The sequence below is a fragment of the Rattus norvegicus genome, chromosome 10 (assembly GCF_036323735.1).
Source record: "Rattus norvegicus strain BN/NHsdMcwi chromosome 10, GRCr8, whole genome shotgun sequence".
Lineage (NCBI taxonomy): Eukaryota > Metazoa > Chordata > Mammalia > Rodentia > Muridae > Rattus > Rattus norvegicus.
In genome coordinates, this window is record NC_086028.1 from 67614428 (window position 1) to 67625000 (window position 10573).

Here is a 10573-nt window from a genome sequence, read left to right on the forward strand (position 1 = left end):
TGTTGCTTGGGTTCCTGCGCTTGCCTCTCGCCATCAGATTATCTCTAGTGTTACTTTGTTCTGCTATTTCTGACAGTGGCTAGACTGTCCTATAAGCCTGTGTGTCAGGAGTGCTGTAGACCTGTTTTCCTGTTTTCTTTCAGCCAGGTATGGGAACAGAGTGTTCTGCTTTCGGGCGTGTAGTTTTTCCTCTCTACAGGTCTTCAGCTGTTCCTGTGGGCCTGTGTCTTGAGTTCACCAGGCAGCTTTCTTGCAGCAGAAAAGTTGGTCTTACCTGTGGTCCCGAGGCTCAAGTTCGCTCGTGGGGTGCTGCCCACGGGCTCTCTGCAGCGGCAGCAACCAGGAAGACCTGTGCCGCCCCTTCCGGGAGCTTCAGTGCACCAGGGTTCCAGATGGTCTTTGGCTTTTTCCTCTGGCGTCCGAGATGTGTGTGCAGAGAGCAGTCTCTTCTGGTTTCCCAGGCTTGTCTGCCTCTCTGAAGGTTTAGCTCTCCCTCCCACGGGATTTGGGTGCAGAGAACTGTTTATCCGGTCTGTTTCCTTCAGGGTCCGGCGGTGTCTCTGGCAGGGGTCCTGCCGCTCCTGGGCCCTCCCCCACGGGAGCCCAGAGGCCTTATACAGTTTCCTCTTGGGCCAGGGATGTGGGCAGGGGTGAGCAGTGTTGGTGGTCTCTTCCGCTCTGCAGCCTCAGGAGTGCCCACCTGACCAGGCGGTTGGGTCTCTCTCTCACCGCTGGACTCTTCTTAATCACTGTTAATTTCCTTAGCTTTAACCAGCATCAGTTGTCCCAGTAGCCATTTCTACTCATGACTGTAAAAGCCAGAGCCACATGGCTAAAGCTGCTGAGTTCTGCTGCTTTCTGGGGCTCCCCTCTTGTTTATCAGCTTTCTTTTTTTTCCGGAGCTGAGGACCGAACCCAGGGCCTTGCACTTGCTAGGCAAGCGCTCTACCACTGAGCTAAATCCCCAACCCCAGTTTATCAGCTTTCTGTTTTCCACCTCCTTCAAGACTATCCGGGAGCTTGCTCTGTAGACTGACCTTGAACTTAGAAATCTGCATAGTTTTGTCTCCAGAATAATGGGATTAAAGACTTTTCAAGGCCATTATGCCCCAAGATCTGGATAAAGCCTGTGTCTTACAGCCTCACAATCTGGATCACAGGCGTGCCCCCATTTCTGGATTGTAGTTTATTTCAGATTAAAAGTCCAAACAAAAATAATAACCAGGTAATAATAACATCTAACATGATATATAACTATCCCTTGTTTAACCACAAATGCATAAACAATAAGTTTAGCTGGGTGGGATCTTGCCTCACAGTCACCACTCCCTTAATTCTATTTAGTCCTTTTAAAACAGAATTTAATGCCATTTCACTTCCTGAAGGCCTTTTGTTACATGAACCATGCATTTTTTTTTATTTTTCCTTTCTAATCTTGCTACATTTGATGAATACTTGCTTCATGAGAGTAAACCAGAGGACAAAGCCTATGCTGGGCTGTTTTGAGACTTTCTTTTTCAATGCAGTTCATTGAAATCTCTTTACCTTAGCCTCAGGTGGACTCTAAAGACAAGGGAAAAAAAGCAGCCGCATTCTTCATGAAAATATTACAAAAAGTCTCTAAGCCATATACTAAAATTCTTCTTCTTTGAAACTTCCTGAGCCAGGTCCCCACAGCCCGAATCACCCTCAGAACTACTAGGATGTACCAGTAAGTCCCTACTTAAAGCATTCCACCACTTTCTAAATCCAAAGTCCCAAGATCCACATTTCTCCAAACAAAAACATGGTAAGGTCTATCACCACAATGCTCCAGTCCCTGGTACCAACTTCTGTCTCAGTTTACTGCTGTGAACAGCCACCATGGCCAAGGCAAGTCTTATAAAGGACAACGTTTAATTGGAGCTGGCTCACAGGTTCAGAGCCCAGTGCTGCTTTGTCTATCTGAGAGGATCTATACTTCTGTAGAAATTTTAAGTTCCTCATTTTTGTTTCCCTAAAAAATGTCACTGGGACTTTTATTGGAATTAGATTGAAAGCATATGTGTTTTTGGTAGGACAGCTAGTTTCACAGAATTGGTTCTTCCAGCCCATTAGCATGAGCACGGTATGTCTTTTCATCTTCTAATTTCTTCCTTCATTTCTTTCCTCACCGTTTTAAAGTTTTCCTTGTGGATCTCTTTCACTTCCTCGGTTAAGTTTATTGCAGTGCAGGTGAGTTTATTGCAATGCAGGGTGTTTTTGGTGTTTTGTTTTATTTGTTTGTTGGTTGGTTTTTGTGAATGAGCTTGTTCTCCTAATTTCGTTGTTAATATATTTGTCATTGATATATAGAAAGACTACTGCTTTCTTGTGCTCTAATTTTGTGTGCTGCCACTTTTCTGAAAGCATGTTTCCTGTCTACTGATTTATTTAATGGAATCTTTAGGGTCTCTTGTGGGCAGAATCATGTCATCTGCAAATGGGATGATTTGGCTTCTTTTCTTTTGTATCCCTTTGGTTTCTTCTCCTGCCTTGTTGCTCTGGCTGTAATAAAGCATTATATTAAACATGGGTAGAAAAAGTGGACATCCTTAGCTGTTCCCAAACTTAGTGAAAGTGCTTCAAGTTTATCTTTAGGTTATGCTTCAAGTATTATGTCTCCCAGATGTTTGCTGTACGTAACCTTTATAATGATGAGATGTGTTCTCTCAAACACTTCATCTATTAAGATGATTATAAGACTAAATGAATGATGCATTTTGTCTAAGGTCTTTTCTTCATCTATTAAAATTATTATAGAATTATGGTCTTTGAGACCATTCATGTCGTGAATTTTATCTGCTGATTTACATATTTTGAACTATCCCTTTACCTCTGGAATGAAGCCTGTTTGATCATGATGGGCAATATTTTAATATGTTCTTGTATTGGTTTTGCCAGTGTTTTATTAACAATTTTTGCATTTATCCTCACCAAGAGATATTAGTCAATGGTTTTATCTGTTAAATTTTGTCTACCATCTACTCATGTCTACCATGAGTCTGGATGTATTTCTTCTTTTCTGTGTTATGGTATAATTTGAGCAGCAGTGGGGTTTTGTTCTTTAACTGATGGGAAGAACTCTGTAGGGACTGTCATTACCAGGGCTTTTATTAAGCAATAATATTTATTAGTGATTTGGTCTCATTGTTTGTAATAAGTTATTCAAGTTGTTGATGGAATCATGGCTTTACTTTGCAGAAGTTCATCCATTTCTTTTTTATTTTTTTTTCAATTTGGTGTGATATAGGTTCTTAGTGGTTCTTTGGCTGAGCAATTCAGAGGTCTTTGGACAGAAATTACTACAATATTTGTGTTAAATGGACATGATTTCAAGTTGCCTTCTGAATGGCTATGTACATACCTATATATCAGTGCTGCTCTCAACCTTAACCTGTTTGCAATGGATGATGGGTCCTGGAGAGACTCATAACTGGGCAATGTGCTAAGGATGAATGATTATTGAGTCAGTCATAAATGAGACTGCAAAACAACGTAATGTCAGGATGATGGGGAGGAGTACCACAAAAGAGTGTCTTTCTGGACATGACATGGTCTAGAACTCATGATCCATGAATTCCTAGCAGCATTGACTACCTACATGAAACCTGCACAAGATTGGGCTGATCAATAGTCCACCCTGAATGGGGGAGGGGACATAAGGCCCATCTTTTCCAGAGGAACTATAGTTAAAAGTTGCTAGGGGAAGGTTGAGTCAAATCCCATAGTGGTGCATCATCTCACAGATGAAAGTGGGAATAAAAGGACGGATTTGGTGAGAGAGGGAATGGGGTCAGAGAAGACAATGGGAGGGATTGATCAAAGAACTACATGTTTCATATATGTCAAGTTGAAAAAGAATAAAAAATTTACAATATCAATAACCCCAAAGAGGATTAAAATGAAGATATGAATGAAGAAATAGCATTAACTCAAGACTTGTATGAGGAATTCAGAAAGTCTAGGGGAAAAAAACAAGTAAAAATCTCAGGAATGAAAAAATTCAACACATCAGTTTTTTTTAATTCTTTAGAAAATGTCATTAATAGACTAAACCAAGCTACCCCCACTTCAAAAAAGGGGGCTCTTAGAAACTGAAAACAAGGTCGAGTATTTCTATATTGAGATAGTAATAAAGAAAACAGTACCTAATTGGGATACCAATGGGGTAAAATGGATAAAGGTACATTATGTATACCTACAGACCCACCATAATGAAACTACTAACATTGATCAGTTAATAGGTTAATGAAGAGTTCGCCTGGGTTACTGAGGGCAGATGCCAGAATTCATGGATGTTCAGGTTCTTCTACAGCAACACACAGGCTCACAGAATGCTGTAGGTGTAAGAAAGTCGTGTATAAGAGATGATAAGAAGACCGGAGAACAGATAGGCGCATAACAGCTTTCTCTCTAGTGAACTAGTGTGGATTTTCAGGTCTCTGTAAAACTCTATCCACTCAACCCCATCACCTAATAATCCCACAAGGAAAGCCTCAGTCTTTCTTTCTCCAGCCTGTGTCATCCTAGGGTTTGGTGCCAATATCCCTGGGAAATACTTCGAGGCAGATTTATAGTGTTCATGAGTCGCCAGATTCAGAAAACATATTTCATTGGACCTATCTATGTAGGAGAAATCACATTCTGATGATCTGAAATGCAGATTTACTTGAGTGCTCTGCATCCCAGCTGGCAAATCTAGTCTGTCTGTTCCTCCCTAGGCTTCTTGCATTTGAACAATAGGTATGCATGCCTTCTCCAGGGATTTCAGGTTTCTGCCCACTAAGATTCCACATGAAGCTGGGCAGCCCCTTAGTAAGCATCATATCTATTCATTTCTCAGGATTCCATCAAATCACTGATTGCCATTCCAACCAATGGCATCTTGAGGGCATGATACCTACTTCTCTGAGACTATTTAATGAGCATTACTATTTAACTTCCGTTCCAACCCCTGCCCAGGTTCCTTGGAGACCTGAAATCCATCCTGACTCACCAAGTGAGCTTTTTAAGACAGCTGTAATGTATGGTCTTCAAGACCATCTTCCCAAGCCAGCAGAGGCACCAGAATGTGTTAGAAATGCACATTATTGACACTGTATGAAGTATTGTCTGCATATTATCTTAGTGACTCTTCTAACATCACAGCAAGGTAGTGGCTAGTGATTGGTTTCCTCTTAGAGATTCAGAGAGGTGATTTTCCCAAAATGCACAGCCAATAAATGGTGATTGTAGAACTTAAACCAATGCACAACTGTCTATAGGTATTAAGCTATACTAAATCCTGAAGCAGAGGGAAGGACCAACATATAACTTAGAGCTGAAAGGATGTGATTTGTTCTTCTAACATTTAACTTCCAAGTAGTTTGGGGCAGACGTATAGAAAGATACTATTCAGGGTGCTAAAACTGAGGAGAATTATAAGTAGACTCCATTCAGTCAAATTTAGGGGTTGGTGTATTATCCAAGTCACCTGAGAATTGTTAATGGTCACATAGCATGGGTTCAAATCCCATCCCTGATACTAATTTACATCCTTATTTGCATTTCTGCTGCCATGAACAAAATACCATGACCAAAATAATAAAGAAAGAACTTTTTGTGGCTTATGATATATCATGTATGGTGAAAAGATTTATTATGGCCTTTCATCATGGTGAGAAAGACTTGGCATGATAGTAAGAGCAATACATTGGATAGTCACATTTTCATCTCCAAGCAAGAAACAGAAAGCATGAACAAGAAGTGCTACAAGGCTAACTCTCATAGCCCACCCTGAATGTGCATCCTCCAACAAGGCTCCGCCTCCTAGCAGTTCCATAACTTCTCCAAACAGTACCATCAAGTGGGTACCAAGTGTTTAAATATATAATCTTATGGACAACAATTCTCACAAACCATCATATTCCACCCTTGGTCCTTGTAGTCCTAGCATATGAGTACTCAGGTGAGGTCATGAGACGTTGATGATGTTGTGAAAGGAGGGAAGTATCCTCCAGTGCTCTTTAAGGATCAGAGCTAGGAGGGTGAAAGGTCCTATTATCTCGGTCTATCAGAACTCTGGGGGGGGGGGACTGGTTAAAACCCAGCACATTGTGCTCTCCTGGAGATCATTCAGGTCATCATGATACTGGCAGGTGCCACAACTGCAGCTCTTTCTGCTGGTTCAAGCATATGAGCAACCCAGTCCCATGAGAAAAGAACATCACTTGGGACCACTTCCAGGACACCAATTCCAAGTCTGTCAGGGTTCCAACTGGAAGTATTTGAGGAACATAAAGACTAAGATGTAGAGGAGTACAGAAGAAGCACAAGGGAGTTTTGTAGTTAAAGTCCTTGAATGACCTTCACCCTTCTATGGATAGAGCCACAGCAAGCAAAGCTGAAGCGATTGGCTGAGGTACACATGCAGTCAGAAGAGGAGAAGCTCTGCGGCAGCTCTCCTTCCTTCAAAGTCCCAAGAGTCTCTCCAGAGCCTCCGCCCAGCTTAAAGCTAATGGCCAGCTCTGTCCTTGACAGAGCCCTCACGTGTGACTGCTGAGACAAGCTTGTGGTTTCTTTCCTCACGTGGCTCTTGGCAACTTTTTCTGTCAAAGTATGTCAGATTCAGTTGGACAGCACACACAGCTGTGATTCTCTGGAAGAGCTTGCGCAAGCTGGGGATGGTCCGCTCCCTCAAGGCTGAAGGGAATTAGCTGTTAAAACCCTCTGAGCCTCAGAGATGTGTTATGGGAAGATTTTCAATTATTTCTTCCATTTGTTTAGTAGCTTTAGAATTACATCTTTTTCCATTCCTTTTTGCAATCTGATTACATTTTTAAAAAGAAACTCACCCATTTCTCTAAGTTAAACTTATTGACACACACTTCTTATTTTCTTTTGGGTGTCTGCAGGCCCTGGGATGACGCATTTCTTTTTCATTCTGACTGGCTGTTGTTATCTGTGCTTTTTCTCCAGCCTCGAGGGAGTTTTAGTTTAGCACTTGCCTTGCTAACCATCCTACTTTGGGTTTAACTTCCCTTTCTGGTAGATACTGGTTTTATGGATCCCCTCTCCTCTCCTCTCCTCTCTCCTCTCCTCCTCTCCTCTCCCCTCCTCTCCTCTCCCCTCCCCTCCCCTCCCCTCCCCTCCCCTCCCCTCCCCTTCCTCTCTCTCTCTCTCTCTCTCTCTCTCTCTCTCTCTCTCTCTCTCTCTCTCTCTCTCTCTCTCTCTCTCTCCTCCCCCCCTCCCTCCATTCCTCCTTCACCGGAATATTCCTAAATGGAAGGTTCAACAAGGAGGGAAACAAGTGTGTGCAGGGACAGACATGCTCAGCAGAAGACATTTTCCAAGCTGCCCCACACCACACACACAACCCCACCACTACCGCTGCTGCTGCTGCCGCCGCCGCCGCCACCGCCGCCACCGCCGCCACCGCCGCCGCCGCTGCTGGTGCTGCTGCTGTTGCTACAACACCTGCCCCAGCTTCACATTTTCCTCAATCCCTGCTCCATTCTCCTCCAAGGCAGTTCCAGAAACAGGAACAGAATGTATTCTTGACCCTCTTCACATCAGAACCTTGAGTATTGATTGTCCCCAAACTAGGGGATATGTCTGCCTGGACCAGGGTGGCAGAAATGCATAGATCACAATGTGGCATGTGATAAGTGGTTTGGAAAGCCCCTGGCATCAGAACCTGATCAGATCTGCTCAAGCACTGGACTTTCACACAAAACTCTGCTTGGCAAAAGCCTCCGATGGCTACATGGGAATGATTATGTCAACGCTGACTGGCTTAGCCTTCTGCCCTCACTGCCTCCTTCCCTTGGGGCTTTGGGTGCGCTATTGAACCTCTCTATACCTCCGTTTCATCATCCATTAAAGAGGCATGATGATGACAACATGTGCCCCCTCAGAACCAAATACATAACAAGGGCAAAGCCTTCTTTAATGTTTTTCTTTCTCAGATTGGAGAAAGCAGGCACAAATCAGTCCTTAACTTGCTGGCTTACCTACAGTGAGCTCATGAGATACTGCCCTGTTCTCCCTCCCCTCTGGCTGCTCATGCCAAGAAAAAGAGGCATCAGTGGCCTATGCTGCACAACCCATGGCTGCCCTCTTGCATTTCCTGGTCTCACTGAACTTGAGGGTCTCTACCTTATGATTTGGTCATGACTACACCTGAGAGAAAATCTTCAGAGAGTTCCCTGTATACACTTCTCATAGATGAGTAGGAAAACATGGGTCGAGAGAATAAGATTAACCTTGACAGAATGGTTTGGGTCCTCTATAGCTCTTCTGTGCTGGCTACTCGCTATAGCCTCCATTGGCGTCCCAGAACTGCCTCAGCCTGAGGAAGCCAGCCCATCTTTCCCCTCCATGACTTCTCTTGCCTTTTGTCCCTCTCCTTTTTCAGGAATTCCTAAGCCAATGGCCCCACTTCCAAGCATCCTAGAATAACAAGACTCCCCAGAGCCTTGAACATCTCATTCCACAATTAGAAAGCTGAAGTTGGATTGGAGACAGAAGGAACTTTCTTGGCCAGCCACAGGCCCATAGCAAGACTGATACCGAAGCTGCCAGCTGCAAACCCAGGGCCTCTTCTTTGATGCTCTGCAGATCTAGGGCCATACAGGCCCTGTTCACTGGCCATGCATTGGTCTCTGCCAGTGCTAAGGATGTGTCCCTATCACTCAGCCAAAAGAAAAGTCTGTGATCTCAAATCACATGCCACCAGACCTCATCATACCTGGGGCCTAAGGCAGGGGTTCCAGACTCATGGATTTTTCAGATGTTTATGTACTGCTTTGCCTTACCCTGTGGATGCCTACTACTAATGCCACATCTAGAAGTTCTTCATGCCCCCAAAGCCTTTTCTTGGTGATCCTGGTTCTGTGGCTAGATCCTAAACATGAACAATTCCTGCTTTGTGTCAGCAGGAAGATACCTCTGAGCTAGCTATCAGCTCAGCCACACCACCTCTCCCTAGGAGATTGTCACACAGATAGAAAGTCACCTGAGTAGAAAACCACATGTGTAGAAAAGCTTTACTCACTGCTATTCCTGATTGACAAACTGACTACATCTGGAATGAACTACAATCCAGAAATGGAGGGCACACCTGTGATCCAGATCTTGAGACTGGAAGACATGGGATTCTGAGCTGGATCTTGACATGGGATGACACAAACTTTTGACCCAGATCTTGGGGTATAGTGACCATGAAAAGCTTAGACCCAGGCAAGGCAGTACAAACCTTTAATCACAGGAGACTGAGGCAAGCAGATCTGTGAGTTCAAAGCCAGCCCAGGACAGAGCAAGTTCCAAATTCAAGCTCGGTGATGTGCACCTTTAATCTGGACCATACCTTCTGCTGGAGGCCTACATAAGGACAATGGAAGAAGGAAGACGCCCTCCTTTGCCTGCTTGTACTTAGTTACCAGCACATCTGTTGGAAGCTACTTCTTCAGGATTCCAGGTTATACAGAAGACCAGCTGAAACTACTAGCCTTGTGGAACTGATTCTTGGACTTCCTACTCACAGTGGCCCATTGTTTGGTTAGTCAGACTGCAGACTGTAAGTCATTACAATGAATTCTCTTAATATATAGAGACATTCCATAAGTTCTGTGACTCTAGAGAACCGTGACTAATACACTGCCCCTGTGATGGCCCGGAGCCTGAGGCTTGAGAGAGACTATCAAAGCCTCTACATTCTTGTAGCACAAAAGTGCCCAGGAGAGGCCTGGCAAACTTTCCACACGTGCCCTGCCCTCTAGTGGCTGCAGTCTCTATATATCCTGGGATTAATTTTATCAGCCACCAGGTACATTTCTGCTGAGTCACCCAGAAAAGCAACAGCTGCCTCTAGAGGTCCCTCTTTTCCGCGCACCACTCGTCTGGCACGGGTGAGCCAGGCAGAGGTAGAGTGAGTGACTGTCCAGAGATGTTCTCTGGAGGATGCCTTCTAACTGCAGCTCTCCACCGGCAGCAGCATCCAGCGCTTGTTAGACACTGCGCTCTGTGCCTGTCTCAGGCAGAGGTCCCAGACACTGTGCCACACCAGGACCAGAGCCTCACCCTCCAGGACCTCCTCTCTTCTGCTCAGACTTAGAGCCTGCAAGACTATTAGAGGTAGCAATCTTGCTCTCTTCCCAGCTTTTCCACCTATACTCGGGAACAACTTGACTGTTTTGGATACAAAACACATCATGCCTTCAGTGATACTGCATTTGAATTCTCAGTGGCTCGGGTTGTATTTTGAATACTGATTTTCTATTTTTATTGTGTCTTTGTGATGCTGGACTTTCAGTATTGTAGTTTGTGCATGCTGAACCAATGTTCAACCATCAAATTGCACCCTCAGCCCCACTGATTTTTATTCATTCATTCATTCATTCGTTCGTTCATTCTATATTTTCATTCCATGCACATTGGTGTTTTGCCTGCATATGTCTGTGTGATAGTGTTGGATCCTCTGGAACTAGAGAAATTACAGACAGTTGTGAGCTGCCATGTGACTGCTGGGAACCGAGTCCTCTAAAAGAGCATGTGGTGCTCTCAACCACTACAC

General features: G+C 44.2%; 1 long non-coding RNA gene across 5 annotated transcripts in view; it reads left to right on the forward strand.

Annotated features, from left to right (window-relative positions):
* The first annotated feature begins 9902 nt into the window (after positions 1 to 9902).
* The window catches only part of LOC134480706 (uncharacterized), a 6338-nt gene continuing 5667 nt past the window's right edge, over positions 9903 to 10573 (forward strand). For all 5 annotated transcript variants that reach the window (XR_010055424.1, XR_010055426.1, XR_010055425.1 and 2 more), the window contains exon 1: positions 9903 to 10134. This is a non-coding gene — a long non-coding RNA (uncharacterized LOC134480706). The remainder of the gene's footprint in view (positions 10135 to 10573) is intronic.